The sequence below is a fragment of the Choloepus didactylus genome (genome assembly GCF_015220235.1).
Source record: "Choloepus didactylus isolate mChoDid1 chromosome 11 unlocalized genomic scaffold, mChoDid1.pri SUPER_11_unloc2, whole genome shotgun sequence".
Lineage (NCBI taxonomy): Eukaryota > Metazoa > Chordata > Mammalia > Pilosa > Megalonychidae > Choloepus > Choloepus didactylus.
In genome coordinates this window covers 1,300,599-1,318,333 of record NW_023637579.1, presented here as the reverse complement: position 1 = coordinate 1,318,333, position 17,735 = coordinate 1,300,599, and the positions used below count along the sequence as shown (strand labels likewise).

The following is a 17,735-nucleotide window of genomic DNA, read 5'->3' as shown; positions in this document are numbered from 1 at the left end:
CACCAGGATACACATTCTTCTCTAGTGATCACAGAACTTTCTCCAGAATAGACCATAGGCTGGGACATACAAGTCTCAATAAATTTAAAAAACATGAAATTATTCAAAGCACATTCTCTGACCCCAGTGGAGTACAAATAGAATACAGTAACCATCAGAGACTTTGAAAATTCATAAACACCTGGAGGTTTAAAATGAGGGGGAGATGAAAACATTCCCAGACAATCAAAAGCTGAGGGACTTCATCACCAGTAGATCAGTCCTATATAAGAAATGCTAAAGGGAACTGAGCAGGCTGAAAGGAAGGGACACTAAACAGTTGACTGAAACCACATGAAGAAATAAAGATTTCCAGTAAAGATCACAAGTTAAATATTAAATACCAATACTATTGTATTTTTGATTTGTAGCTCCACTATTTACTTCCTACAGGATCTAAAATACATAAAGTGTAATGATAAGTCAGTGGTTTTGGACTCAATGTAAAATATGTAATTTTTGACAACTACATAAAGGTGTAATGGAGGAGTATAGGGACATAGTTTATGTGTCCTGTTGAAGTTAAGTTGGTATCAAAGAAAACAAGATTGTTATAGACATAGGATGTTAAATTTAAGCCACACAGTAAACACAAAGAAAGTATCAGAGAATATGATCATAGAGATGAAAAGTACAGTATGGGTTATGAGAAGTGGGGGTAGGGGCAATGGGGAATTAAGAAATGAGTGCAGGGTTTCTGTTAGGGTTGAGAGGAAATTTCTAGTAACGGATGGTGGGAAGGTGATGGCATTGCAACATTGTGAATGTGATTAATCCCACTAAGTGGAATGCTTGGGAGGTGTTGGAATGTGAAGATTTATGCTGTAGATATGTGTCCACAATTGAAAAAAAAGTCTAAATAGATAATGACAATTATATGCCATAGATGATCCTGGACAAGATCTAAGAATGGAGGAGAAAAGGCTCAAAAGAGGCTCAAAAGGACAGAATTGGGACATAAGAGGAAAAAATGAAATAAAATGTAAGCTTTATATCAATGTTCAATTTCTTGAACTTCTTAACTACACTTAATGTGATTACAGAAATGAGTATTCTTGTTCATGGGGAATGTATATGTGAATTATATTGTTTGTTCAAGGATGTGTGAAACTTGCTCTGATATGTTCAGAAGACAGAGCAATAGATGATGGATGATAGGGAGGGAGGGAAAGAACAAAATGGTAAAGTGACAAAATATTAAAGCTGGTAGATCGGGGTATTGGTGGAGGGGGGTTGGGGTATGCTGGAGTTCTGTATATGGGGTTTGGATTATTTTTGCCTCTGTTCCTGTAGCTTTGAATTTACTTCAAAATAAATTTTAAAAAAGTAAAATTAAATAAAAGAAATGATAGTCATTGATCCTCATGAATGTGGAAGATTGCTGTACTGGAGAAATTAAATTTTGACAAAATATTTTCAGGAAATTGATTGTAGACAGTGTATTGAGTTCAGCAGTTATGATGGAAGTGGCTTTCCAGAGCAGATAACTGTGCAGATAGAACACATTTCTCTGTAGAACCAAGTTATTACTAAGAGCACTTCAATTTTTGGTGTCAAATGAGTTTGCACACCTGAAGAAAAATTGATATAAATCTGGCAATGTACATAATTTAATTTCTTTGTTTCCACTGAGATCAATGCCCCATGGATCTAACACTTTTTGGCAGAAGGAGCCTTGCTTATTATGGCTGTGTTCAATTCCATTTGAGCATAGTTTAAAGTGATGTTTTTCCCATGTGTGAATTCTTCCCCAGAAATTTTATCTACAAACATAAAAACATGTATAACTTTCTAAGATGAGTAGATCAATGCCAGAAAACTCTGTCATATCCCTTCTCTACTTTTTTAGCACTTTGTTGTGAAGAAAATTACTGAGTCTATCTGTGTGTTTATATGACCATAAAGGAAAAGGATTAGATCACTTTCTTTAAGCTTTCTATTTATAAAAAGACATCAGGGACAGTGCTCTTTAAACAATTCAAGTTCTATATGTAAAACTGGTAATAGAGAATCTTTGATTTGAGGAAGCTGTAAACCTATAACCGAAGCCCCCACAGCACCTCTGTGTTGTCTGCCGTGTAGAGAAAGTTCTCTGATGTCCAGTGGATTTTCTTCCTGTGGCCATGTCTTGTCATTTTCTGAACCCTGTATTTAAATCAGCATAGCAACTGCAACTAAAATGAGTGAGATAATACTTAGTCTTCATATATTAGCTAAAGTCATCCTACATTTTCTCATATTAGAAGACACACCTAAAAATTTGGCAAAATTCTGCTAAATATCTTTCCCTGTGTGTGTAGGGGGGTGTGTTTCTGTATTTCACTGTCCTGGTCCCAGGTCACTCTTGTTGGTTTAGGTTCCCGAGGTACCTTCACCCTAGACCTAAGTTGGGTGTTCTGGGCTTTCTGGTAGTGAGATAAGTAAGTACCTTTTCAAAAAGTAGATGCATGTGATACACCACTTTGAAGAATATTTCTAATAAAATAATCTTACAACTGTGCTATATTTTAAACATTCTCTTTTATTCAAATGTCTTTTTAGGATTGCCATGACTTGGAGAATAAAGGAAAAATTGACATATAGAAGTTAAAATTAGATGAATAGATAAATTTGTACATTTTCAGTTTTCATTTCTCATAGAATTGTAAAACTACTCTATAACAAAATATTTGAATTTTTATAGTGACTGTGAATTTAATAGTGAGTATCAGTTATGAAACCCAGGGAGAACAAAGAAATTAGTTTAAAAATTAGCTTTACTATTTCTTGATATGTATTTGGGGTCCACAAATTTCAATTGTTAATCTATGCACAGTCACCTGGTCCTCACATTTCTCATAGGTAAAGTGGATATTATGATAAATAACTGTATCATTGAGTGAATTCTCATATAGAATTCCATAGTTCTTACTGTCTTAGGTAAAGAATTTCTTCATTAAAGGAATGATGGTATAGTCAAGAGAAATGGAGAGGAGCAGAGATCTAAGAAAATTATGGGAGCTAGAAATCTGAGAATAGGAAAGTACACATGCCAACCATCCCAAGGAGTATATTGGAATCTCCAGTTACTTAGAGTATGTAATTTAATACAGAAATTGCTGAGTTGATTAAGGTTTCCAATTAATGACTCAGATGGGCATAAATTGGGAATATGCTGTGAAAACCACAACAAATATCAAAGTATATATTTAAAAATAAAGACCTTTAATTATTAGAGTGATTTGATAATGAACTTTGGCACACAGTATATCACATATCTTCTTAAACTGCCTATCAGTAGGCTGGAATCACATTCAATACCAACAACTATTACCACAAATGGAAGAAGAGACAACCAGAAAAGACCCAGGCACACTTCTGGAGACCCACTGTTGTGTAAAATACAATGATTGTAAAACAATTATGGGTGAGTCTTTATATACAATTGTTCTTTTATGATCTTGGCACTTCTTCAGCTATATGTGAATGATGAGGCACTGTGGCCAGTCCTGAGTATCTTAGTGCTATATCAATCTTGGTGTTATCACAGTGAAAGATGAGTGGGTTTTCAATGCATTTTTATTGAGATATATTCACAGAACATACAATCAAATTGTACACAGTCAATTGTTTGCAGTACCATCATATAGTTGTGCATTCATCACCATAATCAATCTTTGAACATTTTTATTACTCCAAAAACTAATATAAAATTAAAATAAAGTTTCCAAAGTACCCCCTTTCCCTCCTCCCCTTATTGTTCATTTACTTTTATATTAGTTTTATTGAAACATATTCACCCATCCTAAGAAATTCAGTGTACAATCTTATTCATAGCATCACCACACATCTGTGCATTCATCACCAGAACCTTTTTCTTACTCCAAAATAAAAATAAAAGCACAAAAGAACACCTAGATCTTTCCATCCCACCCTATTCTTCATATAATTTTTGTCTCCATTTTTCCAATCATCTTTCCATACACTGGATAATGGGAATGCAAGCCACAAGGTTTTCACAATCACTCAGTCTCACTGTGCAAGGTACAAAGTTATATTTAATCATCTTCAACAATCAGGGTCACTGGATTGCAGTTCAACAGCTTCAGGTATTTCCCTCTAGCCATTCCAACACACCAAATACTAAATGGTGATACCTATATAGTGCATAAGAATGCCCTCTGAGTGACCTCTTGATTCCATTTGAAATCTCTCAGGCACTGGAACCTTATTTGGTTTCATCTCTCTTCCCCCTTTTGGTGAAGAGGATCCTCAATCCCACAATGCTGGGTTCAGGCTCATCCCCAGGAGTCATTTTGTCCATTGCCAGGGGTATTTACACCATTGGGTGTCATGTCTCACCTAGGAGGGGAGGGTAGTGAGTTTAGCTGAAAATTGTGCTTAGAGAGGGAGCCACATCTGAGCAACACAGAAGCTCCCTGGGGGTACCCCTAGGCACAATTTTAAGTAGGATTGGCCTCTTCCTTGCAGCAACTAGCCTCATAAGGGAGAGCTCCCAGATCGAGGGCTCAGCCCACTAAATTGGCAGACCTCAATGTTTATGGTAAAATCAGCAATAACCCAGGAGGGGAAGTTCAACCTTTCCACATTTCTTCCCAAATACACTTTTACTCTCTGCCCATATCTGGGATGTACTGGGATTTCACCCCAGCCTGTACAAACTCATAAAGTCTCACTTCCCTTTCAAATCTCCATGCACTTAATGGTGTTCAAACAACTGATCATACAGGTTAAATTATCTAGTGAGCTACAGAAAATGTAGATTCTGCACCAAATAAATATCTTCTCCCTTGGTCTCACAAAAGTTGTAGTTTTAAAACCCAGTCAGTATCATCCTTTACCCTTGGGCCTGATTTGCCTTAGTCCTAACTGTATCTGCTTCACAGAAGTCTGAACTTTTTTTCAGGTTTCTCAAAAGTTGCCTTATGGGAGGATGCAAAATGGGATGAAATAGTTTCAGTGGCTGAGAGATTTCAAATGGAGTCAAGAGGTCACTCTGGTGGACATTCTTACGCACTATATAGATAACACATCTTAGGTTTTAATGTATTGGAATAGCTAGAAGTAAATACCTGAAACTACCAAACTCCAACCCAGCAGTCTGGACTCCTGAAGACAATTATATAGTAATGTAGATTACAAGGGGTGACAGTGTGATTGTGAAGACCTTGTGGATCACACCCCCTTTATCTAGTGTATGGATGAGTAGAAAAATGGGGATAAAAACTAAAGGACAAATGGGGTGGGATGGGGGATGATTTGGGTGTTCTTTTTTCACTTTTATTTTGTATTCTTGCTCTGGTTCTTTCTGATGTAAGGAAAATGTTCAGAGATAGATTGTGGTGTTGAACACATAACTATGTTATCATACTGTGGACAGTGGATTGTATACCATGGATGATTATATGGTGTGTGAATGTATTTCAATAAAACTGAATTTAATAAAAAAAACAAAACAAAACAAAGTTGCCTTATGGGATAACAAAGACATCCATAGCTGCCAAGTTGTAGCTCTGAGTCTCATGTTTCACACACATACCCATAGTTCCAGAGATTGACAAGGTTATATGCAAGGAGTTCAGCATCTCAGGATTTAGAGATAACCATTACAACTCAGGAATTGAGGTGACTGCTGTAAGAGCTCACAATATAGGGATCAGTATAATAAGCATTTCCCTGATACAGAGTACCCTAAGATTTGGCTCTCAAGGTTTAAACACTGTCATAGTCTATATTAGTGAGGCATTTTAATGTTTGTTCTCTTATTTCTGGCATGCTTCACTCAAAATGCTGTTCTCAGATCCATTCACCTAGTTCTGTCTCACAGCTTCATTTCTTGTGTGCTCAATATTCTACTGTATGCATACACCACAGTTCACCATTCTGTTCACCAATGTACCCCTAGACAACCTCCATCCATTGCAGATCATGAATATGGCCACCATAAACAGTAGTGTGCAAATGTCCATTCATGTTCCTGATCTCAGATCTTCCAGGAATATACCCTATAGTGGGATTGCATGACTTTGTGACACTCACATACCTAGCTTCTTGTGAAAACACCACTCTCCTGCATATGGGCTACACCATTCCACTTCTCCACCAAACAGTGAATACATACATCTCTCCAAGATCTTTCCAACACTGTGTCCCTCTGTTTATTTTTCCCTGCAATTTTATAAGGATATATTGAAATACCATACAATATCCATGGTGTGCAATCAATTTTTTACAGTATCATCATAGAGTTCTGCATTTGTAACCACAATTGGTACTTACATATATTCATTACTCAGAGAAGGAATTGAAACAAAAGAATAATAAAAAGAATAAAAGGAAAAGTAAAAATAAGATACAATAAAGCCACAAAGAAAGAGGAAGAAGCAAAAAAAAAGTACAAATACAAAAGAAAAATGAAAAGAAAGAAAACTTGGCAACTAAAAAGCCACAAAGGAAAAGGTTAAAATAAAATAAAATACCAAAAAAAAAAGTTAGAGAACAACACTAATGCCCAAAATCCCATACTCCTCACATATGTCCCTCTCATATGGGCATTTAGCCTTGGTGTATTGCCCTTGTTACAGCAAAAGGAAGTATATGGAAATGTTACTCTTAACTATAGATTCTAGTCTGCACTGATTGTTTTCCCCCAATATCACCCTCTTTTTAATGCCTTGTAAAGTTGACACTCATTTGTTCTCCTTCATGCAAAAACATATTTGCACATTTTATCACAATCATTGACCGCTCTAGGTTTCACTAAGCCACACAGTCCCAGTCTTTATCTTCTATCTTTCCTTCTGGTGTCCTACATGCCCCTTACCTTTCTCTTTCAACCATGCTCACTGTCATATTTTTCTCAGTTTACTTACATTTTTGTGCTACCATCTCCCAACACTGTGCTCCAAACTTCTCTCTTGTCTTTTCCTATCTGTCTTTACTGTTCCCTTCAGTATTTCCTGTAGAGCAGGTATCTTCTTAATGAACTCTCTCATTGTGTTTGAGAATATTTTCAACTCTCCTTCATAATTAAAGGATAATTTTGCCAGATATAAAATTCTTGGTTGGTGATTTTTCTCTTTCAATATCTTAAATATAAACCACTGCCTTCTTACTTCCATAGTTTCTACTGAGAAATCTGTACATAGTCTTATTGATCTTCCCTTATCTGTAATGGATCACTTTTATCTTGCTACTTACAGAATTCTCATTGTCTTTGACATTTGATAATCTGATTATTAAGTGTCTTGTAAGTCTGTTTAGATCTGTTCTGTTTGAAGCTCACTGCACTTCATCTGTAATTTTATGCCTTTCATAAGGGATGGGAAATTTTCAGTGACTATTTTCTCCATTATTGCCTCTGCCCATTTCCCTTCTCTTTGCCTTCCAGGATACCCGTGACATGTACATTCTTGGCTTCATGTTGTCACTCAGTTCCCTGAGATCTTGCTCATATCTCTCCATTCTTTTCCTCATGTGTTCTTTTGTGTGTATGGTTTCAGATGTCCTGTTCTCCAGTTCATGAATTTTTTTTTCTGCCTCCTGAAATCTGCTGTATGTCACCATTGTGTCTTTCATCCCTTGTGTTGTGCTTTTCATTCCCATAAGTTTGGCCAATTGTTTTGAGAAACTTGCAATTTCATCCTTGTGTTCACCCAATGTCTTCTTTATATCCTTCATCTCTTTTGCCATATCCTCTCAACTCATTGAAGTGATTTTTGGATTGGTTTTTAATTGACTTAGGAGATTTGATTAATAATCAGTTGTTTCAATTCCTGTATCTCAGTGGAAGTGTTCCTTACAAAGGAACAAGTTTACACTTCAACTGAGATACAGTAATATCTTCATTTTCCCTTGTGTGATTTTTTTGCCCAGGCATCTGGTTTCCTTGAATGCCCCAATCAGATTTTCCCAGATGAGAGGAGCTCAGGTCTCAGGAGGAGGATGTGTATTCTGTATTAGGTTTCCCTGAGGGTGGGTCCTAGAAGATTGATAGACTTTTCTGTGAGACTTCTGGACACTGTGCTTTTGCTATCCAGCCCAGCAGATGGTGCTTGTCAGCCTGCAACTCCCCTCCAGCATAAGCAGATTGGTCCCTTTAACTCACAGTGGACCCTGACCTCATGAGGGTTGATGAAAGAATATTAAAATATTACTCTAAACTATACTTAGTTTGCAATAGGTGCATTTTTCCATATACTTTCTATTGACTCCTTATAATAGTGATGTACTTTTGTTCTAGTTCATGCAATAATTTTTTTATTTGTAATATTTATTACAATATCAACAAGCACAGGAATCATTGTGTCATTCTTTACTGTGTTGAAACCTCTACTGTCATTCTAGTGACATACCCAACTCAAAACATCCACTTTTAACCAAAATCAAACACATAATTCACATAATTAGTTATATAACCATAATACATTACCATCACCTTTGATTCCAAACATTTAAATTCAACCTAGTTAAAAATTTTGCACACATTAAGCATTCACTTCACATTCTTTAACCTCATTCTATCTCCTGGTTGTCAATATTCTGGATTTTAACTCTATGAGTTTATATACTATAATTAGTTCATATTAGTGAGATTCTACATTTGTCCCTTTGTGTCTGACTTATTTTACTCAATTTAATGTCATCAAGGTTCATCCATGTTGCATTTGTCAGGTCTTCATTTTTTCTTACTGCTGAATAAAAATTCAAATGTATTGCGGGGGGCAGGGCAAGATGGTGGAGTGGTGAGGTGTACATTTTAGTTACTCTTACAGGGCAGTAGGTAGAAAGCCAGGAACTGCATGGACTGGACACCACAGAGCAATGTGACTTTGGGCATACTTCATACAACACTCATGAACATGTGCAACAGCTGAGATCAGTGAAATCTGTGAGTTTTCCTGGCCAGGGGACCTGTGCCCCTCCATGCCAGGCTCAGTCCCATGGGAGGAGGGGCCATCAGTGCTGGGAACAAGGGAGAACTGCACTTGTGGCCCTTATTAGAAACTCATTCTACTGAGCCAAACTCCAAGCATAGAAAGACTGAGACCAGACACCTGAGAATCTGGGAGCAGCCAGCCCAGCAGAGAGGAGATAGGGGTAGCAAAAACATCAAGAAAAACCCAAAAATAAAAGCAGAGGCTTTTTGGAGTTCTGGTGAACATAGAACGGGGAAGGGCAGAGCCCAGGCAGAGTCAAGCTCATATGCAAATCCAGAAGATGAGTTTCTTTGAAAAACCTGTTTCTCTGTCCCTGAAGCATTCCTTAATGGCCCTAATTGCCTTGTCTCTTAGCATTACAATAACCCATTAGATCTGCAAGGAGGGCCTCCCTCCCCCCCTTTTTTAAAAATCTTTTTCTCGTTTTCTAAAACAATTATTCTAAGAAGCCCAATACAGAAAGCCTCAAAGACTTGCAATTTGGGCAAGTCAAGACAAGAGCAGAACTAAGAGAGCTCTGAGACACAAGGCAATAAGTCCAGTGGCTGAGAAAATTCACTAAACACCACAACTTCCCAAGAAAAGGGGGCATCCCCTCACAACCATCTTCCCAGTGGGCAGGGAAAACTCCTGCCAGTCACTGGCCCCACAGCCCAGAGCTGCCCCAGACAGAAAACCCAGTGTGACAGGAAATGTTTCCAACAACACATGCACACACCACAAAATCAGGCATGGACATTAGCATTCCCTGCACCCTCAGCTGGTTGTCCCAGAGTTGGGAAGGCAGAGCAGTGTGAATTAACATGCCCCATTCATCTGTCCTTTCAGCAGACTGGCAGTTGATGAAATGAAAGTTGTTTTTTCATTTTCCGTTCTGTTATCTTTCAGGTCATTTATTTGTGTTTCAACTTTCTATAGTCTTGTTCTATGAGTATCAAGAATCTTTTTAATTCTACACAGCCCTGCAGCCCAGAACTGCCCTGGGGGGAGGGCACTCACCTGTGACATAGCACAGTCGTCCCCCAACAGAGGACCTGGGGATACACAGCCTGGAAGAGGGACCCACTTGCAAGTCTCAGGAGCCATACGCCAATACCAAGGACTTGTGGGTCAGTGGCAGAGAAAAACTTTGGCAGGAATGAACTGAAGGATTAGACTACTGCAGCATCTTTAAATCTCCAGGAACACCAGGGAGATTTGATTGTTAGAGCCAACCACCATCCCTGACCACCCAGACACATGCCCCATACACACGGTGGGCAACCCCAACTGCACATGCAAGCTTGGCACACCAATTGGACCCCACAAAACTCACACCAACACTCACCACAAAGACAAAGCAGGGAAGGACTGGCTTGAGGGGAATAGGTGGCTTATGGATGCCACCTGCTGGTTAGTTAAATAAAGTGTATTCCATGAAGCTGTAGATCTGAGTTAACGGTTTTAATCAGTCTACAAATCATAAAAGAACCCTATCAAGTAAAGTAAATGCCAACAGGCCAAAAACAACAGAAAATTTTAAGGCATTTTTTAAAAAAAACAGATGATATGGATAACCCAAGCCCAAGCACCCAAATCAAAAGATCAGAGGAGACACAGTAATTGGAGAAATTAATCAAAGAACTAAAGATGAACAATCAGACCATGGCACTGGATATAAAGGACATCAAGAAGGCCCTAGAAGAGCATAAAGAAGAAATTGCAAGAGTAAATAAAATAATAGATGATCTTATGGAAATTAAAGAAACTGACCAAATAAAAACATTCTGGATACTCATAGAAAAAGACTATAGAAAGTTGAACAACAAATCAATGACCTGGAAGATGACAGAATGGAAAATGAAAAAACAAAAGAAAGAATGGCAGAAAAATAATCAAAAAAATTGAAATGGACCTCAGGGAAATGATAGATAAAATAAAACATCCAAATATAACACTCATTGGTGTTCCAAAAGGGGAAGAGGAGGGTAAAGGTCTAGGAAGAGTATTCAAAGAAATTGTTGGGGAAAACTTCCCAAAACTTCTAAGCACCATAAATACACAGATCATAAATGCCCAATGAACTCCATATAGAATAAATCCTAATAAAGCCATTCTGAGACATGTTTTGATCCCACTGTCAAATATGGGAGAGAAGGAGCATGTTCTGAAAGCAGGAAGAGAAAAGCAACTAACCATATACAAAGGAAACAGCATAAGACTAAGTAGTGACTACTCAGTAGCCACCTTGGAGTCAAGAAGGCAGTGGCATGACATATTTAAAATTCTGAGCAAGAAAAATTGCCAACCAAGAATTCTTTATCTAGCAAAGCTCTCCTTCAAATTTGAGGGAATCAAAGGCTACAGGTTGCAGTTCAACAGTTTCAGGGACTTCCTTCTAGCTATTCCAATACAGTAAAAACTAAGAAGAAGTATCTATGTAACACATAAATGTAACGTCAAAAATGATTTCTTGACTCCATTTAAAATCTCTCCATCACTGAAACTTTATTTTTTTCATTTCTCTTCCCCTGTTGGTCAAGAAGTCTTTCTTTATTCCAAGATGATGGGTCCAGGCTCATCCCTGGGAGTTGGATCCCACAATGCCAGGGAGATTTACACCTCTGGGAGTCACATCCCACATGGGGTGGTGAGAAGTGTGTTTACATGCTGAATGGGCATAGGGAAAGTAGCCACATCTGAGCAACAAAAAGGTTCTCTGGGGTGACTCAAGGACAATTATAAGTAGGCTTAGCTTCTTTTTTGCAGCAACAAGCTTGATAATGGCAGGCCCCAAGATCAAGGGCTTGGCCTTCTAAATCATTAGTCCTCAATGATTGTGAGAATATCAGTAATTTCCCAGGTGGGGAAGATCATAGGTTTGAGGTGTAAAGTGACAACCCATGACAATTGGCACCCAATGTGGGGCTGGAGACAAGAATAATTTTGATTTGTACCTTGGTTAATTTTCCCTAGGGACTTTAGGCACTGTCTGAAATAATGGCTCAACCTCAAAATTTAGATGTTGCAGGATTACATGTGTTAATAGGGCTGTCAGGAGGTAGGACTCCATGGCATCATGATATTCTTACAGTAAGAGTTGATGCAGGGCTATGGGGAGTAGGCAGCAAGTTTGCTAGGAATCAAATTGATCTTCAGGATGGAAATGGACAGCTTTTACTACAACCAACCTATAAACCTGCTCCTGGACCTGTTGATTTAATTACAGATATTTTTCTGAATGTTTCTTATGCACAATTAATGGCTAAATTAGGGATGTACCATTTTTAACTGAGTATATAGACATGGACCATTATATTCTGGTCATTGGCTGCCAGGGGATGATATAAGCCATCATTTCCTACCCATAACAATGGCTGAATTATCACTCTTAAATAACCAGCAGATACAATAATAAGTTTCTTAAACATATCATATCACTGCCTTTTCACGTCCATTTTCTGTGGCGATATCTGTACATAGTCTTATCAAGCTTCCCTTGTAAGTTATGGATTCCTTTTCTCTTGTTGCTTTCAGAATTCACTGTTTCTCTTTGACTTCGGACAATCTGATTTGAAAGTGTCTTGGAGTATGTATATTGGGATCTGTTCTCTTTGGGGTATGCTGTACTTCTTGAATCTGTAATTTTATGTCTTCCATAAGAGTTGGGAAATTTTCAGTGGATATTTCTTCTATTAATCTTTCTTCTCCTTCTTCCCTCTCTTCTCCTTCTGGGACACCCATAACATATATATTCTTGGGCTTCATGTTGTCATTCAGCTCGCTATGTCCTTGCTTATATTTTTCCATCCTTTTCCCTGTGTGCTCTTTTGCGTGTATGAATTCCAGTTCACTGATCCTTTTTTCTGCCTCTTCAAATCTACTGTTGTAGTATGTCTCCATTATGTTTTTCATCTCTTCTATCATGCCTTTCATTCCCATAAGTTCTGTCATTTTTTCAAGCTTATGAATTCTTCTTTATGGTTTTCCACTGTCTTCTTTATATCCTTCATTTCTTTTGGCATAGCTTCCCTAAATTCATTGAATTGATTTTTGAATTGATTTTGGTGGTTTGTTTGAACTTTAGTTAGTTGTCTCAACTGCTGTATCTCAGTTGAACTATTAATTTGTTCCTTTGGCTGGACCATATTTTTATGTTTCCTAGTATAGCTTGTTATTTTAAGCTCTCTAGGCATCTGATTTTCTTGATTAATTTATTCTGGAGCTTGTTTCTTTCTTTTTCCTAGGGTTTTCTTGTTTGTTGACTTTTTTCTCTCTCTTTGGTGTTCAGTTCAACTTATTCTGGACCTCTACCTTACCTTCTATTTAGTTGATCAGAATTTTTCACCTCTTGTTTTTCTGTTTCTTGCCCTACCTCTATGTAGCCTTTGTGTGAGAGGGTCTCCTCAGATATGATTGACCCCAGTCAGGTTTTCCTCAGTTCAGAGAGGCACAGGTCTCAGGAGGAGGCTACATAGTTTCCCTGAGAATGAGACCCTCCTGTAGGCCTCTAGACTCTATGTTTTCCTATCCTGTCCAGCAGTTGGTGCTTGTCATCCCACAGCTTCCCTGTTGGGGTCATGGCTGACTGAAGCTGGTTTCTGTTTTCCACCCCCTGGGTTCTGAGTTCTTTGAAGGAGGGTTGCCAATTGAGCTGGATCATGTCCCCCTTTTCTTGGGGAAGTTATGCCCTTGAGAGAATTGTCTCCCCCACATGGTTCATTGATTTGTCTGTCAGACCTATCTCAGCTCTTCATTGCCTGGGTCCAGAGGCCAGTTGCAAATCTCTGAGACTTTTGTAAAGAGCTACTTAGAATAGTTATTTAAAAAAGAAAAACCTCCCCTTTTAAGGTCTTTCCCCATCCCCCAAGTTGTGTCAGTCTCAGTATAGCATACTTAAAGGTATGTGCTGTAGACAATAGTCTTTCACCTGGATAGTTACTCTCCAACACCTTTAATTCTGCCCTTTCCAGGGGTTATTGAAGTGTAAAAAGATAAGGAGTCAGAGAACAAGGAAAGAAGATGGCAAAAAAGTAAAAAAAAATAAAAAGTCATTTCAGAGCAGCTGAATGAGAGCCTGATTGGTGCCTCCTTCTATGAGTCCTTCTCCCTGGAGCCCAGTCCTTCTCTAGCACACCAAACACCCCCAACTTCAAAAGTTATTTCTGCAGTTGAGGCTGCTTTGAGCCCTCTTTCTTGTTCCCAGCACAGATTGTTTCTTTTTCCCTCAGGGAGTCAGCTTCAAGACCATTGTGTCTGGGGGAAGGGGCACCGGTTACCTGGCTAGGGAAACTTATAGGTTTTTCTGTGATCTCAGCTGTTACACCCATTCCAGGCTAGTGTACAATGCATGACCTGTCACTGAAGATCCCAAATATGCTGTTTCATACTGTTCCTATGTATCTACCAGCTGCCCTAGAGGAGTACCTAAATTCCACATCTCACCACTCTGCCATCTTGCCCTGCCCCCTCCTATGATTATCTTGGTGATAATCTTCTGAAAAATAGTTTCCCTCTCTTGTCTAAGATTTTGTTGTTGTTTGGGTTTCTCCTAAAGCTCTTATTTGGCACAGGATTTGTATTTCCCAACAAAAACAGGGACAAAGTCCAACATAGGGGTTGCAGAGCATTTCCAAATGGTCCTGGGGAGAGGGTCAGGAAAGCACCTTCCCAAGGTGGCACTTTCCCAGCCTTCTAGCTGATGCTGCTCATTGGGAACATATTCCTCATGGGATTTACAAAGACAAGTTATTCTTAGTCCTGTTTCTTAGCTGGATGGAAACAATGGCATTGCAGATGACTGGAAAAAGCCAGTGAAGAGGGACTCAGAAGTCCAATTTCACTGGCCAACAGTTGGACCAGAACTGTGCTTCACACCCCTCTGTTCCTGGGGGGAGGCTTCCATGACTCCCTGTCTGCAATAACCTTTTGAGCAACAACAAATAGAAACTGGAGGCCTAAACTGTGCGGGATGGATGCTGTGAGCCATGGCCAACTGAGTCATTCACTGCAGTTTCTCCGTCTGTAGGAAAAATGGTACCATACGCATCACAGCTGACTGTCTGGAAAGAGCCAAGGCAGTGGGACCGAGATGTCCAGTTTTGCCAGGCAACAGTTGGATCATAACTGTGGCACTTCTTACTGTGTTCCTGGAGGAAGTTCTTCCCTAACTCTCCCAGTTTGCAGCAGTCTCCTGGGGAAGAACTGGTATGGAAAGAACCAACTGTACTTGAGGGTGGGAGTGGGTGCCAGGAGGAAAAGCTGAGCAAGTCACTCACTTTAGTTTCTCAGGCAGAGCTACACTATTACAGTTTCTCTGTCTCCTTATCTAGCATAATACTCTGCTGGTCTCCTGAGACCCAGAAGAGATGTTCTGGGCCATTTCTGCCTGTCCCCTGGGGGTTTTTGGTGAAGAATTGAGCTCTGCCACTCCTTATTCCACCATCTCCTGCTCTGGAGATTTTAAATGCAAGTTTAGGGATCACCATCAGTTGATGTACTTTCACTCTCATGATTCTGTAGGTTTTTCTCTGCTTGGAAACTGCCTGATTTTGCCTGCATCCTTATGGGCTTCCCCTTGTCAGTGGGGTCTAACCCTGTGCTCCCTGGGACAAGACTCAATATTAGACATGACTACTGGACACATGACTAAGTACTGATTTTCCTCAAGAAGCTCTTGATGTTGAATATTACTGACTGACAAAGTGGAGTCCAGGACAAAGCACAATGCAGATCTAGGTGAATTACCCCTTGCCAAATATCTGATTCTCAGCACTCCATTCTGAGCTCTGTGTCTACCAATATCTTTATTGTTCTGTTTGCAGCTGTATCTTTTTCTTTGACTTAAGTTTTCCTTCTTCTTTAAGCAACAGGATACATATAATGGGTTTTCATATGATGTAAATTGAATAAAGGAATTTCTTAGGATTTTTTAGGAGGAAAATGCAGCAAATGGAAAAGCAACCTCTAGAATATGCATCCAAGATAATTTGAAAGATATGTGGCATGATTTCAGTGTCCTTAAAATAAAAAACAAAATATTTTATGTTAATTAGAATAATTGCATAAACTAAGCTGCCAATACAAACTATGCAATACAATTTTCAGTATATCTGATCAATTTCTTCCACTAAAATTTTTGCTTCCTCAGTGGTCAGGGAGAGATTTATAAATGATTAAGGAGATAAATGATAAAATTGGAAAATGAGAAATATTTGATGACTAATTGGACAGAATATTCATTTCCTATACCTTATAATAGAAATTTATGAATCTTTATGTTTCCCAAAGACACAGTGGGTGTTTTGAAAGAAAGTAATGAAATAATATTATCAGGATTTTTTTAGCATTCTATAAATTTGAACATGGACAATGATATAGATATTCTTAAAAGATATCCTTATACATTTTCATTTCATTACAATGGGAAAACAATTTTTGTATGTGTGTTGAGAAACCTGGAGAAAGTTCACAGTTAGCAAGTTGACATCCCCAAAGTTGGGGTAGGTGGATTTTGGGCCCCTCCTGATGGGATGAATTGAGATGAGGACAGCATCAGGCTTGGGTTTTCTGTTGGAATGCAGGCCTGCATCTGTTCAGAAGGCAGTGGGAAGATTTGAGTTGCTGTCATCTTTGCCTGCCAAATACGTCAAAGACATGAAGGAATATATCAGTGACAGTTCCAATTTAAAGGAGCATAGACTAAAATGAACAATGAGACATTTCCCCATTGTAGAGACAATTGGTGAAACTTGAAAATGATCTGTGGGTTGAATCATAATATGGAAAGTATGTTGTTTCCTGATTTTGGTTTGTATGGTTACCTAGGTGAGTATTCCTGTTTTCAGGAAACATATACTGGAGTATTTTGTGTTAAGGGCTAGATGTGGTGAAAGTATACACATTGTGGTATCTGAGGGGATCACAAGTTCTTTATACTGTTATTGAAATTTTTATATAAGATCTGTAAGTTCTATAATTATTACAAAATTATACATATATTACAATTACTATGTGGATACCATGCTATTAAAGGGAACAAGATTAAACATCATTATAGAGACTAAACTCTACATAAATCCAGGTCAAAGTTGTGAAATTACCCCTCTCCTGAGAGTTTGAATTTAATTAAAGAAGCAGGGTGTGAATATTATATGAATGGTGGCTATGCCTTTGGTGTTATGATGTGGGGATGCTGTGGAAACAGCACGATGTTTGGATTCCATTTTTGCCCATAAGGTCATTCTCCAACTGGGCCCTCTGATGACTGCCCTATACCCAAGGAAGAATGCTGCAGAGAAAGGCAGTTACTTGTGTAGCTGCCTCTTCTAATCTAGCCACATGACCCTCTATATTTTCTGACACATTTCTCTCTCCATTATTGCCAAAGGCTGCTTGGACACACTTCTGATTTTCTCTCTTTGGCTGCACTGCTGTGAGTCTGTTGCATAAATGTGTGATTCATAGTTCAGGCAAGGAGATGCTTGGACAGAGTCTGGTGAACCCTCACTGACTCTTCCCCTCCAGGCTCCTAGTGGAGGTTTTAGGGTTTATGAGGTCAGAAAGCATTGACTTTTCATGACTGCCATTTGCCAGCTGATAATGTGCTTGAGCGTTATCAGATACTAGCATTTTCCCATATGTGTCAATGAAACATAACTTTCTGTGTGGCCCTGTGCAGGGAGCTTGTTTGGGGCAAACTCTAGAATTAGCTTAGAAAAGGGTTAGGGGTGTCCATCAAGAGAACTTGTGCCCTCTCCTGGCCTCTCAGAGGAGTCA

At 38.8% G+C, this 17,735-nt stretch overlaps 1 long non-coding RNA gene across 1 annotated transcript; it reads left to right on the top strand.

The window, feature by feature from the left end:
* The first annotated feature begins 961 nt into the window (after positions 1-961).
* On the top strand, positions 962-15,896 carry LOC119524550. Its single transcript, XR_005214839.1, has 3 exons — positions 962-1,021; positions 3,317-3,445; positions 14,986-15,896. It is a non-coding gene; the product is annotated as an uncharacterized LOC119524550 (long non-coding RNA).
* Positions 15,897-17,735: the final 1,839 nt, after the last annotated feature.